We start from the raw sequence: 15,036 nt of genomic DNA, 5'->3' as shown, positions 1-15,036 counted from the left end.
TTTGTGATAAAAACAAATGTCATGTTTTGCAAACAAGTGACTGTGAAAACAACTCTCCAAATGATCATGAACTTGTAACAATCAGTGAACTGAAAACGAAAAGTTTTTTTGCAGTAGATGTAAACAACAAACACATATCATCATGGAAGAAGTGTAATGTACTATTACTAACAGACAGTCATGGTAAAAATCTATCCAGCATGCTCCACGAGAAAAATTGCAACATAGCAGTGACCAGTGTAGTGAAACTAGGAGCAAGATGTAAAAATGTTGTAGACACTTCTTTGGCTCTGAGCACTATGGGACTCAACATCTATGGTCATCAGTCCCCTAGAACTTAGAACTACTTAAACCTAACTAACCTAAGGACATCACACAACACCCAGTCATCATGAGGCAGAGAAAATCCCTGACCCCGCTGGGAATTGAACCCGGGAACCCGGGCGTGGGAAGCAAGAACGATACCGCATGACCACAAGCTGCAGACAGACACTAACTTTCAGACAAAATTAATGCAGGAAAATGACTTTATTGTCTGCATAATGGGTTCAAATGATGTGGCAGAAAATGAAGCAGATGTTTGCATGAAAATGCTGCAGAATTTTCTATAAGCTAAAAAATGCAAAAACACATTGTCTAACTCATGAGATGTTAGATATCACAAGTATACAAGGTTATGTTACAACATTTTGATTCTGTAGAAAAATATCTACACATGGAGGAACATGTGTATTTAAGAAAGACAGCGTCAGCTATGCTGCCTAAAATCTCTCGAAAATTTAGGAAAAGAAGAACATTGAAATATGGCAACTGTGTTCTCAATACACTAAGTGCGATGTACTGGATATAAGCATGCTGCATCGAAATCTGCACACAAAGCATGGAATGCATTTGAACTATGGATGGAAAAGGTTTGTTTGTGATCATGTTAGTGAAACAATTAAAAAAAAAAAAGGCTTCTAAGGAACAGAACAATCTATAAGCTTCCTGTACTTCCTTCCAACAACAGCGAGGGGACCACTACCTGATAGAGCAGAACAGCCACCATCAAGAAGGGAGAATTTTTACTGGCCATAGATGAAGACAGTACCTCCATAGTTCATCCCAGAAGTGTTCTTCAGATTAAAATGAAAGGAAGGCAGAGACAAATAACAGTAAGTGATGAACCAGACATGCCAAGCAGAAACCCCAAGTTTATAACCGCCCATCAAAATGTGCACTCACTGTGAAACAAAATTAATGAGCTAGAAGTATTACTGTCAGATCAGTTAAAAGAAATATATGTAATGTGTACTAGTGAACATTGTCTAACTGATGAGATGGTAGCAATCACAAGTATACAAGGTTATGTTACGACATCTCATTTCTGTAGAAAAATATCTACACATGGAGGAACATGTATATTTGTGAAAGACAGTATCAGCTATTGCTGCCTAAAATCTTTTGAAAATTTAGGAAAAGAAGGCAATTTTGAAATCTTTTCTGTAGAACTAACCTCAATAAAAACAATCATCATTTGCCTGTACAGTAGTCCTAATGCAAACATAAAAATATTCTTTAACCAACTTGAAGGTAGTCTTGGCAGTATAAGGGACCTAAACAAAACAGTTATAACACGTGGAGACTTTAAATTGACTTTAACAAAGTCACAAAAGATAGAGATGATCTTATGGCTATTTGTGCAACATACAAGCTGCTCCCAATTATCAATTCCCGTACCAGAGTTACAAGTTCTAACATGAGAGACAGTGTGGTACTGGGACGCAAGAGTCACACATCTCTCGCAGTTGATTCACGTATTGTGTGCAGCCGATCTTCTTGTTGGGTCAGAAGGCTGCGTCAATCTTTACAAACTCTTCTTCTCCGAAGACTCTAGCTGGTTAACGGAATTTCAAAATAGACTTCTTTTCTACTCTTGAAAAGATTCTGTACTCTCAGGATACTTTTGTTGAAGTCTGTTATATTTTCATCTCCACAATAAAACAACTTCACAAGATTCACACAAGCATTCAACTCTTGTGAGTTAACCCCGTCTTGGACCTTTAGGAACTAACAGATACAATTATAATGTGTTTGGGTTACTAACCACTATAAAATCAGGTCTTGCTTCTCGCAAGACCAACACCCGAAAGTCAAATGTAAATGTCTTTAGTTCAATACATAATTCATTTGTTCAAAACAATACAGTCATTATACTGTCAAGGAACAGAGTGTGCTTGCTCTTTGTACTGGACATACAGCTTCTCAGGCATTCACTGCAAACACTTGTCTGTGCTGATCGACTGTCACTATTGCTGTATTCTCCAGATACACGTCCATCCTGCACACACAGAAACCGGTGGCAAGGTAGACACATATCCACTCTCTCACTCTCATACTTAAAATATCAGGTGTTTGAGATCGAGGAAAGCCGAGTGTCTCTAGAATTAACACCGAAATTCTCGAGGCACTACATATCCCTCCCCTTAGCTCAAACACATGATATTTTATACATATTCATTATGTACAATTACATAAGATAATTATTTACCTTTTAACAATGTCTCTCTTTCTACTAATAACCATGAATATTTTACCACAATTATAATACATGATCTTTCAATCCATATTGCAATTATCTCTGTTTTCTGTTCTTCTTAAAGTCTGGTGGAATCCTGGATAGAATAAAAGTGTTCCCTTCTTGGATATTTGTAAACCCGAAACTCAATGAAGCTATTTATACATAGAATTCAAACTTACCAGATTCATCCCTTTAAACGGGTGCCCTTTTTCCCTTTAGGAACAGTGCCTATATCTTACATGGGTTGGTCCTATGAGTACCCTTTCTCCTTCCGTTTTGGTAGGTATGCCCCTTTCTCATTCCTATCCTCCTATGGTACAGGTCAATCCCCCTCTTGGTGCCCCTGTCCATACAGTATAGTCAACCTTTCATAGGTCTGCCTATCTGCTCTTTTTCTCACCCACTAAATGTTGAGTGTGCCCTCCATATCCATCTCGAGTAGGCCTCCTGGTTCATTGCCCTAGCATACATCTTTATGTACACTATACTTAAATATTCTCTGGTAAAATTGCAAATCTACTTTACACTCATATTCCACTTTCAAATACTTCATCTTACACCCTAGAGTCCTCTTTCACTCCTCACCTACTATATAAACAGATATCATGACCGCACATAGTAGATGCCATGTCTACTCCGAGTAGATACTCTGCCATTTTTCAAAGGACTAGCACGGCCCATGTAAATATATATTTGAGATCGACAAAATTAACGAACAGTAATCATAATAGCTCTTACACATCAGTACTTACATATATGTGATGTGGAACCATCACCGCAAACAACAATGTGTGCATATTTTTCTACATGCACATATTTTCCCCCTACAACACTTGACGTTTCTCACAACATTTCAATCTGTACTCCCCCTCCAGAATGAGATTTTCACTCCGCAGTGGAGTGTGCACTGATATGAAACTTCCTGGCAGATTAACACTGTGTGCCAGACCGAGACTCGAACTCGGGACCTTTGCCCTACTTCTCCTGTTTGCATCTTTGTGTTATGTTGTGTGTATGCTTAAGTGTGTTTCTGTATCCTGATTCTTTGACCGACTTATGTGAAATAAGTTGAAGGTTATAATGAGAAGGACTTGAGCAATAGAAGTGTATGCATATGGAAAGAGGGAAAGATAAAGAGATTGAGGAAGATGGCCGCCGAGTGAGATCACACGTATTTCCTTCGTCCGCTAAAAGAACTTATTTAAGTGGAAATAGCGTCAAATTTAAATTTTCTTTGTTTTTTATACTTGCTGTAGTGTCCGTTCTTGTCACACAACTGAATATTAGCGTCCCAGTAGAGCTTTTTCTTGAAAAAACTTGTTCTTTAGCTGAAGTCCCATAATTGCGACATAACCCGAAATTTTGCGTAACATAAACACAAAAAATTCTACTCAGGTTTTCTTAGTAGTGCAAAATTCGTTTAAAAAAGACAGCTACTAGTTTCATCAGTGTCTATTGTCGCAATAAAAGTGTAATTAAACGTTTCTAAATCGTGTTTAACTAACATATTTCGTATTCCAGAATGAGATTTTCACTCTGCAGCGGAGTGTGTGCTGATATGAAACTTCCTGGCAGATTAAAACTGTGTGCCCAACCAAGACTCGAACTCGGGACCTTTGCCTTTCGCGGGCAAGTGCTCTACCATCTGAGCTACCGAAGCACGACTCACGCCTGGCACCCACAGCTTTACTTCTGACAGTACCTCGTCTCCTACCTTCCAAACTTTACAGAAGCTCTCCTGCGAACCTTGCAGAACTAGCACTCCTGAAAGGAAGGATATTGCGGAGACACGGCTTAGCCACAGCCTAGGGGATGTTTCCAGAATGAGATTTTCACTCTGCAGCGGAGTGTGCGCTGATATGAAACTTCCTGGCAGTCATATTTCGTATTGTTTACTAGTTAATAGACGCAATCTAGGACTAAATTTTCCGAGTTATAATGTAATGTTTAAAAACCTGACCAAAGACACCTGATAACGTAAATTCTTTAAAAGCAAAGTAATTACAAATTCAGTCTTCTGTCATTGTATCTCTAATTCAGTACAAAAACAACAACCACCGCACATAAGAACTTTGTGTCATTTTTTGTTTACACACTGCCAATCTCGCGTCCTTGACAAATTTAAAACATTCTTTAAACTTAATTAGTCTTTCAAAACTGATCATGAGTGAGAAATGTAGGAGCTGTTATAGTGTAGTGAGTAGAGGGATTTGTTGCCAATCTTGTAGGAAATATTTTCACAGGGGGGGAGGGGGGGGAGGGGGGGGATGCAGTGGAGAGAATATTAGGAGAACAGAAGAGGCTCTCTCCCGGAACTGCTGAGTGGCACAGTTGGAGGAAGCAAGGAAGGAACTCATAAGGATCAAAGGAAATAGGGGGGAGGAGGGTGGTTGGGAACTGGCAGCTGGTAGGAGGATAGGAAGAAAGAGAATGTGATATCTGACAGTTTTATCATCAACACCAAAAACATGTATCTGCCACTGCCAGAGTTAAGTGGAGAAGAGCCTCAGGTAGAACGAGGAGTAGGAAATGTGCAGCACACTTCAACCGAGGCCAAGAAGCCTAGGAATGCACAAAGTCTTAGGAAGAACAAAGTGCTGCTGCTAGGTAGTAGCCATGGGCGAGGTGTAGCCCCTCAGTTATAGGAAAGTTTAGGGGCAGCGTACCAGGCCACCAGTATCTTGAAGCCAAATGCAGGGCTAAGTCATGTGATAGAGGACCAAGGGTCTTTATGTAAGGACTTTACAATAGAGGACCATGTAGTGATAGTGGTTGGGGAGGGAAACAGTTTGGACAGGAATGGGGCATATGACATAAGTGGTGACCTGGACAAGGTAGCTTCCCTGACTCATGGCACCAACGTACACTTCGTTGAACTGTTCCAGCATCATGATCGACCACACCTTGAGGGAACTGTGAGGCAAATCAAGGTGAGGTTAGAGTAACATGGGGCATTTCACAGACTTAACAATCCTCCATCAAAACATGCAATCAATAAAAAATAAAATACAACTATTAGATGTTGAGCTCCAATTTTTGAACTGCACAGTAGTTTGTGTTACTGAGCACTAGTGTAGAGACACAGAAATCTAACATGTAGTATTATCATTATATTAAAAGGCAAACGCTTACTGTAGAACTACTTCAAGGGGTGGAGGATCATGCATTTATATCAGAAAAGGAACACATTTCAAATCAAGACATGACCTCAGTACAGTAAGTGATGACAAATACTTTGAAACATCAGCTATTGAATTAACAGGGCTTGATATCACCAAGAAATTAATCATTTTGTGTGTGTATAGATCTCCCAGTGGTAGTGTGGACACTTTCTTCAATAAATTAACAGAAGTTCTAGATAAAGTCTCAAGTACAAAAGGTCAACATAATTCTGTGTAGAGCCATTAACATCAACACTAATATCATAAATGAATCCAGCACCACCTTCATAAACATCCTTCAAAGTTTTGGCATATCCCTATTGGTCAATAGTGCAACAAGGGTTACTACAATGACTGCATCAGTAATTGACCATGTGGCCACAAATATGGACAAGGAAAAATGTGATGTAGCCATAAAAGATCTTGGACTATCAGACCATCTCTGTCAAATAACAACAGTAAAATCAGTTATCAAATCATTCCCTAAAGTACAAGCCTACAAATGACATCTATCAGAAATCAAAATAAAAGATTTTTCAAAAGAGCTAGAAAAACAAAGCTGGGATGAAGTGTACAAGGAAACCAATGTGAATATGAAATTCTCTAAATTCTCCACATTGTTTAAATTGAACTTTGAAAATGCATTTCCAGAAGTATTCATGTCTGTATGAACATCTCACAAAAACAGATGGATAACAGCAGGTATTAAGAAGTCCTCCCAAACACTTAAACACCTCAGTCCCATTAAAAAGATTCATAATGAACCAGAATTCTTAAATTTCTATCATAGATACGAAAAGATCTATAAGAAGGTGCTGATTGCTGCAAAAAAGTCATTTAATGACAAAATAATATATAATGCAGAGAATAAAAGCAAAGCAGTCTAGGATGTTATAAAAAAGGAAACAGGGAGAGGCAAACAAACACAGAATAATGTACTACTAAGGGAGGGGGATAAGGTAATAAATGATACACACACTTAGCAAACTATGTAAATGAGCATTTTTCAAGTATTGCAGTGAAGTTACTGAATAAATTCCCCAAAACAAATATAGCACCTGTAAATAATTTTGCATTAAATACTATGATGTTACTTCCAACCACAGAGAATGAAGTCAATAAAACTGTTCAAAAACTAAAAAATAAAAAGTCAGTAGGCTTAGATGAAGTACTAATGTGTGTACTGAAACAATGCATAGGGATTATACATCACCCCTTAACAAATCTAATAAGTGAATCCTTTACATCAGGGACATTTCCAGATCAATTAAAACAGGCAAGAGTTGTACCTCTGCTTAAGAAAGGGGATACATCTGATGTCAACAATTACCATCCAGTCTCCCTTCTAACAGCTTTATCCAAAATTTTGGAGAATGTAATGTATTCAAGAGTAGCTTCACATATCTGTAAAAATGAAGTACCAACAAAACGTCAGTTTGGTTTCCAGAAAGGTTTTTCAACAGAAAATGCCATATATGCTTTCACCAATCAAATGTTGAATGATCTGAATAACTGAACATCACCCATTGGGATTTTTTGTGATCTCTCAAAGGCTTTTGATTGTGTAAATCATGAAATTCTGCTAGACAAGCTCAAGTATTGTGGCATGACTGGGACAGTGCACAAATGGTTTAATTCGTACCTAACTGGAAGAGTGCAGAAAGTTGAAATAAGCAGTTTTCATAATATGCAAAGATCAGCACATTCCTCAAACTGGGGAACTATCAAGAATGGGGTTCCACAAGGGTCAGTCTTGGGTCCTTTGTTGTTCTTAATATATATTAATGACTTGCCATTCTATATTCATGAAGAGGCAAAGTTAGTTCTCTTTGCTGATGATACAAGTATAGTAATCACACATGACAAACAAGAATTAACTGATGAAATTGTCAATAATGTCTTTCAGAAAATTACTAAGTGGTTCCTTGTAAATGGACTCTGACTGAATTTTGATAAGACACAGTACATACAGTTCCGTACAGTAAATGGTATGACACCATTAATAAATATAGACCTTAATCAGAAGCATATAGCTAAGGTAGAATATTCCAAATTTTTAGGTGTGTCCATTGATGAGAGATTAAATTGGTAGAAACACATTGATGATCTGCTGAAACGTTTGAGTTCAGCTACTTATGCAATCAGGGTCATTGCAAATTTTGGTGATAAACATCTTAGTAAATTAGCTTACTACGCCTGTTGACACTCATTGCTTGCATTGTTGTTGTTGTGGTCTTCAGTCCTGAGACTGGTTTGATGCAGCTCTCCATGCTACTCTATCCTGTGCAAGCTTTTTCATCTCCCTGTACCTACTGCAACCTACATCCTTCTGAATCTGCTTAGTGTATTCATCTCTTGGTCTCCCTCTACGATTTTTACCCTCCACGCTGCCCTCCAATACTAAATTGGTGATCCCTTGATGCCTCAGAACATGTCCCACCAACCGATCCCTTCTTCTGGTCAAGTTGTGCCACAAACTTCTCTTCTCCCCAATCCTATTTAATACCTCCTCATTAGTTATGTGATCTACCCATCTAATCTTCAGCATTCTTCTGTAGCACCACATTTCGAAAGCTTCTATTCTCTTCTTGTCCAAACTATTTATCGTCCATGTTTCACTTCCATACATGGCTACACTCCATACGAATACTTTCAGAAATGACTTTCTGACACTTAAATCAATACTGGATGTTAACAAATTTCTCTTCTTCAGAAACGCTTTCCTTGCCATTGCCAGCCTACATTTTATATCCTCTCTACTTCGACCATCATCAGTTATTTTGCTCCCCAAATAGCAAAACTCCTTTACTACTTTAAGTGCCTCATTTCCTATTCTAATTCCCTCAGCATCACCCGACTTAATTAGACTACATTCCATTATCCTTGTTTTGCTTTTGTTGATGTTCATCTTATATCCTCCTTTCAAGACACTGTCCATTCCATTCAACTGCTCTTCCAAGTCCTTTGCTGTCTCTGACAGAATTACAATGTCATCGGCGAACCTCAAAGTTTTTATTTCTTCTCCATGAATTTTAATACCTACTCCGAATTTTTCTTTTGTTTCCTTTACTGCTTGCTCAATATACAGATTGAACAACATCGGGGAGAGGCTACAACCCTGTCTTACTCCCTTCCCAACCACTGCTTCCCTTTCATGTCCCTCGACTCCTATAACTGCCATCTGGTTTCTGTACAAATTGTAAATAACCTTTCGCTCCCTGTATTTTACCCCTGCCACCTTTAGAATTTGAAAGAGAGTATTCCAGTCAACATTGTCAAAAGCTTTCTCTAAGTCTACAAATGCTAGAAACGTAGGTTTGCCTTTCCTTAATCTTTCTTCTAAGATAAGTCGTAAGGTCAGTATTGCCTCACGTGTTCCAGTGTTTTTACGGAATCCAAACTGATCTTCCCCGAGGTTGGCTTCTACTAGTTTTTCCATTCGTCTGTAAAGAATTCGTGTTAGTATTTTGCAGCTGTGACTTATTAAGCTGATAGTTCGGTAATTTTCACATCTGTCAACACCCGCTTTCTTTGGGATTGGAATTATTATATTCTTCTTGAAGTCTGAGGGTATTTCGCCTGTTTCATACATCTTGCTCACCAGATGGTAGAGTTTTGTCAGGACTGGCTCTCCCACGGCCGTCAGTAGTTCCAATGGAATATTGTCTACTTCGGGGGCCTTGTTTCGACTCAGGTCTTTCAGTGCTCTGTCAAACTCTTCACGCAGTATCATATCTCCCATTTCATCTTCATCTACATCCTCTTCCATTTCCATAATATTGTCCTCAAGTACATCGCCCTTGTATAGACCCTCTATATACTCCTTCCACCTTTCTGCTTTCCCTTCTTTGCTTAGAACTGGGTTTCCATCTGAGCTCTTGATATTCATACAAGTCGTTCTCTTATCTCCAAAGGTCTCTTTAATTTTCCTGTAGGCGGTATCTATCTTACCCCTAGTGAGATAGGCCTCTACATCCTTACATTTGTCCTCTAGCCATCCCTGCTTAGCCATTTTGCACTTCCTGTCGATCTCATTTTTGAGACGTTTGTATTCCTTTTTGCCTGTTTCACTTACTGCATTTTTATATTTTCTCCTTTCATCAATTAAATTCAATATTTCTTCTGTTACCCAAGGATTTCTACTAGCCCTCGTCTTTTTACCTACTTGATCCTCTGCTGCCTTCACTATTTCATCCCTCAAAGCTACCCATTCTTCTTCTACTGTATTTATTTCCCCCATTCCTGTCAATTGCTCCCTTATGCTCTCCCTGAATCTCTGTACAACCTCTGGTTCTTTTAGTTTATCCAGGTCCCATCTCCTTAAATTCCCACCTTTTTGCAGTTTCTTCAGTTTTAATTGCTTGCATATGGCATCATATTTTGGGGTAATTCATCACTGAGGAATAAAGTATTTATTGCACAAAAGCGTGTAATCAGAATAATAGCTGGAGTTCACCCAAGATCATCCTGCAGACATTTATTTAAGGATCTAGAGATATTCACAGTAGCTTCTCAGTATACATACTTTCTTATGAAATTTGTTATTAACAACCACACCCAATTCAAAAGTAATAGCAGTGTACATAACTACAATACTAGGAGAAATGATGATCTCCACTATTCAAGATTAAATCTAACTTTGGCACAGAAAGAGGTGAGTTATACTGCCACTAAAGTCTTTGGTCACTTACCAAATAGTATCAAAAGTCTAAATGATTAATGGAAAATCTCATATAAAGATGTGAAACAAATACTAACAAAGAGATAGAGGGGCTGGCCAGTACTTACCTCAGCTCAGTACAGCCGATAGATACACATAAAACAGAACTGAAAATTTACATTCCTAGCTTTCGGAACAAATGTTCCTTCATCGGGGAGGAGAGAGGGGAAAGAAAGGGAAGAAGGGAAAGGAGATTCAGTTACTCACAACCCAGGTTATGAAGCAACAGGGAAAGGAAAATGGGAGGGTAGCAAGGAGGAGGCATGGTTGTCAGAGGGAAGCCAAAGATATTCTACTGTAAGTACTGTGCCAGCTTCAAACCAAAGAGGATGCATACAGAAGTAAAGAGGTATATAGTATAAAGATAAACACAACTATGTAGGATGAAAAGATGCGTGAATGGCTAAAGAGGAAAGGGAAAGAGGAGAAGACTGAAAATGAATGGGAGTGAGGTGGTTTAATGTAGGTTCAGTCCAGGGGGATTGCGGGATGAAAGGATGTGTTGGAGTGCAAGTTCCCATCTCCGCAGTTCAGAGGGACTGGTGTTGGGTGGGAGAAGCCAAATGGCACATACGGTGTAGCAGGTTCCTAGGTCCCTAGAATTATGCTGGAGGGCATGCTCCGCTACTGGGTATTGGGCATCTCCTAGGCGGACAGTTCGTCTGTGTCCGTTCATGCGTTCAGCCAGTTTAGTTGTTGTCATGCCGATGTAAAAGGCTGTGCAGTGCAGGCATGTCAGTTGATAGATGACATGTGTAGTTTCACACGTAGCCCTGCCTTGAATTGTGTATGTTTTACCAGTAGCGGGGCTGGAGTAGGTGGTTGTGGGGGGGATGCATGGGGCATGTTTTGCAGCGGGGTCAGTTACAGGGGTAGGAACCGCTGGGTAGAGAAGGTAGTCTGGGAATATTGTAGGGTTTAACAAGGATGTTACGGAGGTTAGGGGGGCGACGAAAGACAACTCTGGGTGGTGTGGGGAGAATTTTGTCAAGGGATGATCTCATTTCAGGGGTTGACTTGAAAAAGTCATATCCCTGGCGGAGTAATTTGTTGATGTTTTCGAGGCCAGGATATTATTGAGTGACAAGGGGGATGCTTCTGTGTGGTCTGGGGGTAGGAACATTGTTGTTGGACGGGGAGGAATGTATTGCTCGGGAAATCTGTTTGTGGACAAGGTCTGCAGGATAGTTGCGGAAGAGGAAAGCACTGGTCAGGTTATTGGTGTAATTGTTGAGGGATTCATCACTGGAGCAGATACGTCTGCCAGGAATACCTAGGCTGTAGGGAAGGGAGCGTTTGATGTGGAAAGGATGGCAGCTATCAAAGTGAAGGTACTGTTGTTTGTTTGTGGGTTTGATATGGACAGAGGTGTGGATGTGAGCTTCAACAAGATAAAGGTCAACATCCAGGAAGGTGGCTTGGGTTTTGGAGAAGGACTAGGTGAAATTCAGATTCGAAAAGGAGTTGAGGTTATGGAGGAAATTAAGGAGTGTTTCTTCACCAAGAGTCCAGACAACAAAGATGTCATCTATAAACCTATACCAGGCCAGGGGAAGCAGCTTTTGGGTCTTCAGGAAAGCCTCCTCCATGCGGCCCATGAAGAGGTTGGCATAGGATGGAGCCATCCTGGTTCCCATGGCCATTCCCCTGATTTGTTTGTAGGTCTGGCCTTCAAAAGTGAAGTAATAATGGGTGAGGATGAAGTTGGTAAATGTGATAAGGAACGAGGTTTTTGGAAGATCTTCGGGTGGGCGTTGGGAGAGGTAGTGCTCAAGGGCAGAGAGACCATGGGTATGTGGGATGTTTGTGTAAAGGGATGTAGCATCTATGGTGACAAGAAAGGTTTCAGGTGGGAGAGGAGTGGGAATGGATTTGAGGCGTTCTAGGAAGTGGTTTGTGTCTTTGATGTAGGATGGGAGTCTGCGGGTGATAGGTTGTAGGTGCTGGTCTACCAGAGCTGAGATACGTTCGGTTGGGGCTTTGAAGCCCGCTACAATGGGACGGCCAGGATGGTTCTCTTTGTGGATTTTGGGTAATAGGTAGAAGGTAGGGGTACGTGGCTCAGGTGGAGTGAGTAAGTCTATGGAAGCCGTTGTGAGGCCTTGTGAGGGACCTTGGATTTTTAGGATTTTTTGCAGCTCAGTCCGGATGGAGGGAATGGGTTCCTGGGTAACAGTTTTGTAGGTTGAGGTGTCAGAGACTTACTCACTCCACCTGAGCCACCTGAGCGCATGAACGGACACAGACGAACTGTCCGCCTAGGAGATGCCCAATACCCAGTAGCGGAGCATGCCCTCCAGCATAATTCTAGGGACCTAGGAACCTGCTACACCGTATGTGCCATTTGGCTTCTCCCACCCAACACCAGTCCCTCTGAACTGCGGAGATGGGAACTTGCACTCCAACACATCCTTTCATCCCGCAATCCCCCTGGACTGAACCTACGTTAAACCACCTCACTCCCATTCACTCTTCAGTCTTCTCCTCTTTCCCTTTCCTCTTTAGCCATTCACGCATCTTTTCATCCTACATAGTTGTGTTTATCTTTATACTATATACCTCTTTACTTCTGTATGCATCCTCTTTGGTTTGAAGCTGGCACAGTACTTACAGTAGAATATCTTTGGCTTCCCTCTGACAACCATGCCTCCATCCTTGCTACCCTCTCATTTTCCTTTCCCTGTTGCTTCATAACCTGGGTTTGAGTAACTGAATCTCCTTTCCCTTCTTCCCTTTCTTTCCCCTCTCTCCTCCCCGATGAAGGAACATTTGTTCCGAAAGCTAGGAATGTAAATTTTCAGTTCTGTTTTATGTGTATCTATCGGCTGTACTGAGCTGAGGTAAGTACTGGCCAGCCCCTCTATCTCTTTGTTAGTATTAGTATCAAAAGTCTGACAAATAACCAACAAGTATTTAAGAAGAAATTAAAAGAATTTCTGAATGACAACTCCTTCTACTCCATAGAGGAATTTTTAAATATAAATTAAAAAAAAAACCAAACAAACAAACAAAAAAATTATAAAAAAATTAAAAAAAAACAAAAAATAAAAAAGTTGTTATATTAACTTAATTATGTTGTTAAATTAACTTAATTATGTCATGTATTGGAAAATTTGACTCATTCCACATCATTACGAAATATCATATTCATGATCCATGGAACCAGTATTTAAAAAAAAAAATAAAAAAATAAAATGCAGAAGACGTAGAAAACTACCAGCCCATTTCCCTACTGTCAGCTTTCTCAAAAATAATAGAAGCAATTGTGAAAGACATATTAATGAATTACCTGAATAAATACAATCTTTTAAGCGATTTACAGTTTGTTTTCTGAAGTGGCAAGAATATGGAGTCAGCTATAGTAGAATTCACAAAAGTTGTACTTGATGCTCTTGATAAAGATGAGTGTCTCACAGGCATATTTTTGGATCTTTCTAAGGGGTTTGATACAGTCAACCACAAGATTCTATTAAATAAATTAGAAGCATTAGGAGTAAGAGGGGTATCTAATGACTGGTTTCAATCACACCTAACAGATAGGGTACAAAGAGTAGAGGTAACACATACTTCAAATAGATCTAAACATGTAGTAAAACACTTATCAGAATCAAAATACATTAATATAAGGATTCCGCAAGTTAGCATAGTAGGACCAATACTGTTCCTGATGTACATCAATGACTTTCCCAGTAGTGTTACTCATGGTGAAAAAATTCTCTTCACTGATGACAGCAATATTACAGTCACTGAGAAAACAAGAGAACTCCTTGCTGAGAAAGCAAATGAAACTCTCAAGTAGGTTTATGATTGGTCAATAAGCAATAAAGTAACATCGAACATAAAGAAAACTAATGCCATGAATTTCAGTTTGGAGAGGAAAAATGGCCATGTTAAATTAAATGTAGATGGCACCTCTATGGACTGTGTAACAAACGCAAAATTTCTAGGAATGAATACTGATTCTCTGTTGAAGTGGTGCGAATACACAAAGGTACTTGCAAACAGAATGTCATCAGCATGTTATGCTCTTAGAATCCTATCATCAGTGAGTTACATGCAGTGTCTTTTAGTTACATATTATTAATATATACACTTAATTCTTAGCTATCGCATTCATTTTTGTGGAACAAACGCACAAAATATGAACGCATTTTTCAAACTCCAGAAAAGGGCCATAAGAATAATAACCGAAAATACTAGTCAAGCTCATTGTACAGATCTGTTCAAAACACCAGGGATTTTAACTGCTCCATGTGAATGCATTTACCAGTCAGTTGTACACATCAAAAATAGCATTGGTAATTACTGTACAAACAGCTCTGCCCATGACCATGCAACAAGAGATAGACTGAACTTACATTTACCAAGAAAAATTAAACATAAAACTCAAAACAGCATTTTCTACCAAAGAATAAAACTGTGCAATAAATTACCATAAGAGATTAAAGAAATTGCAAAAATACACTTATTTAAAAAGGCAGCTGAAAAGTACCAGTTATGCAATACATTTTATACATTGAAGGATTATTCAGATAAAACAGAGTAGGGGTTTGATAAATAAATGCTATACAAATAAATAATAATAATGATTATAA

Source organism: Schistocerca serialis, chromosome 9 (genome assembly GCF_023864345.2).
Source record: "Schistocerca serialis cubense isolate TAMUIC-IGC-003099 chromosome 9, iqSchSeri2.2, whole genome shotgun sequence".
Classification (NCBI taxonomy): Eukaryota; Metazoa; Arthropoda; class Insecta; order Orthoptera; family Acrididae; genus Schistocerca; species Schistocerca serialis.
Note: the sequence above shows the minus strand (reverse complement) of the source record.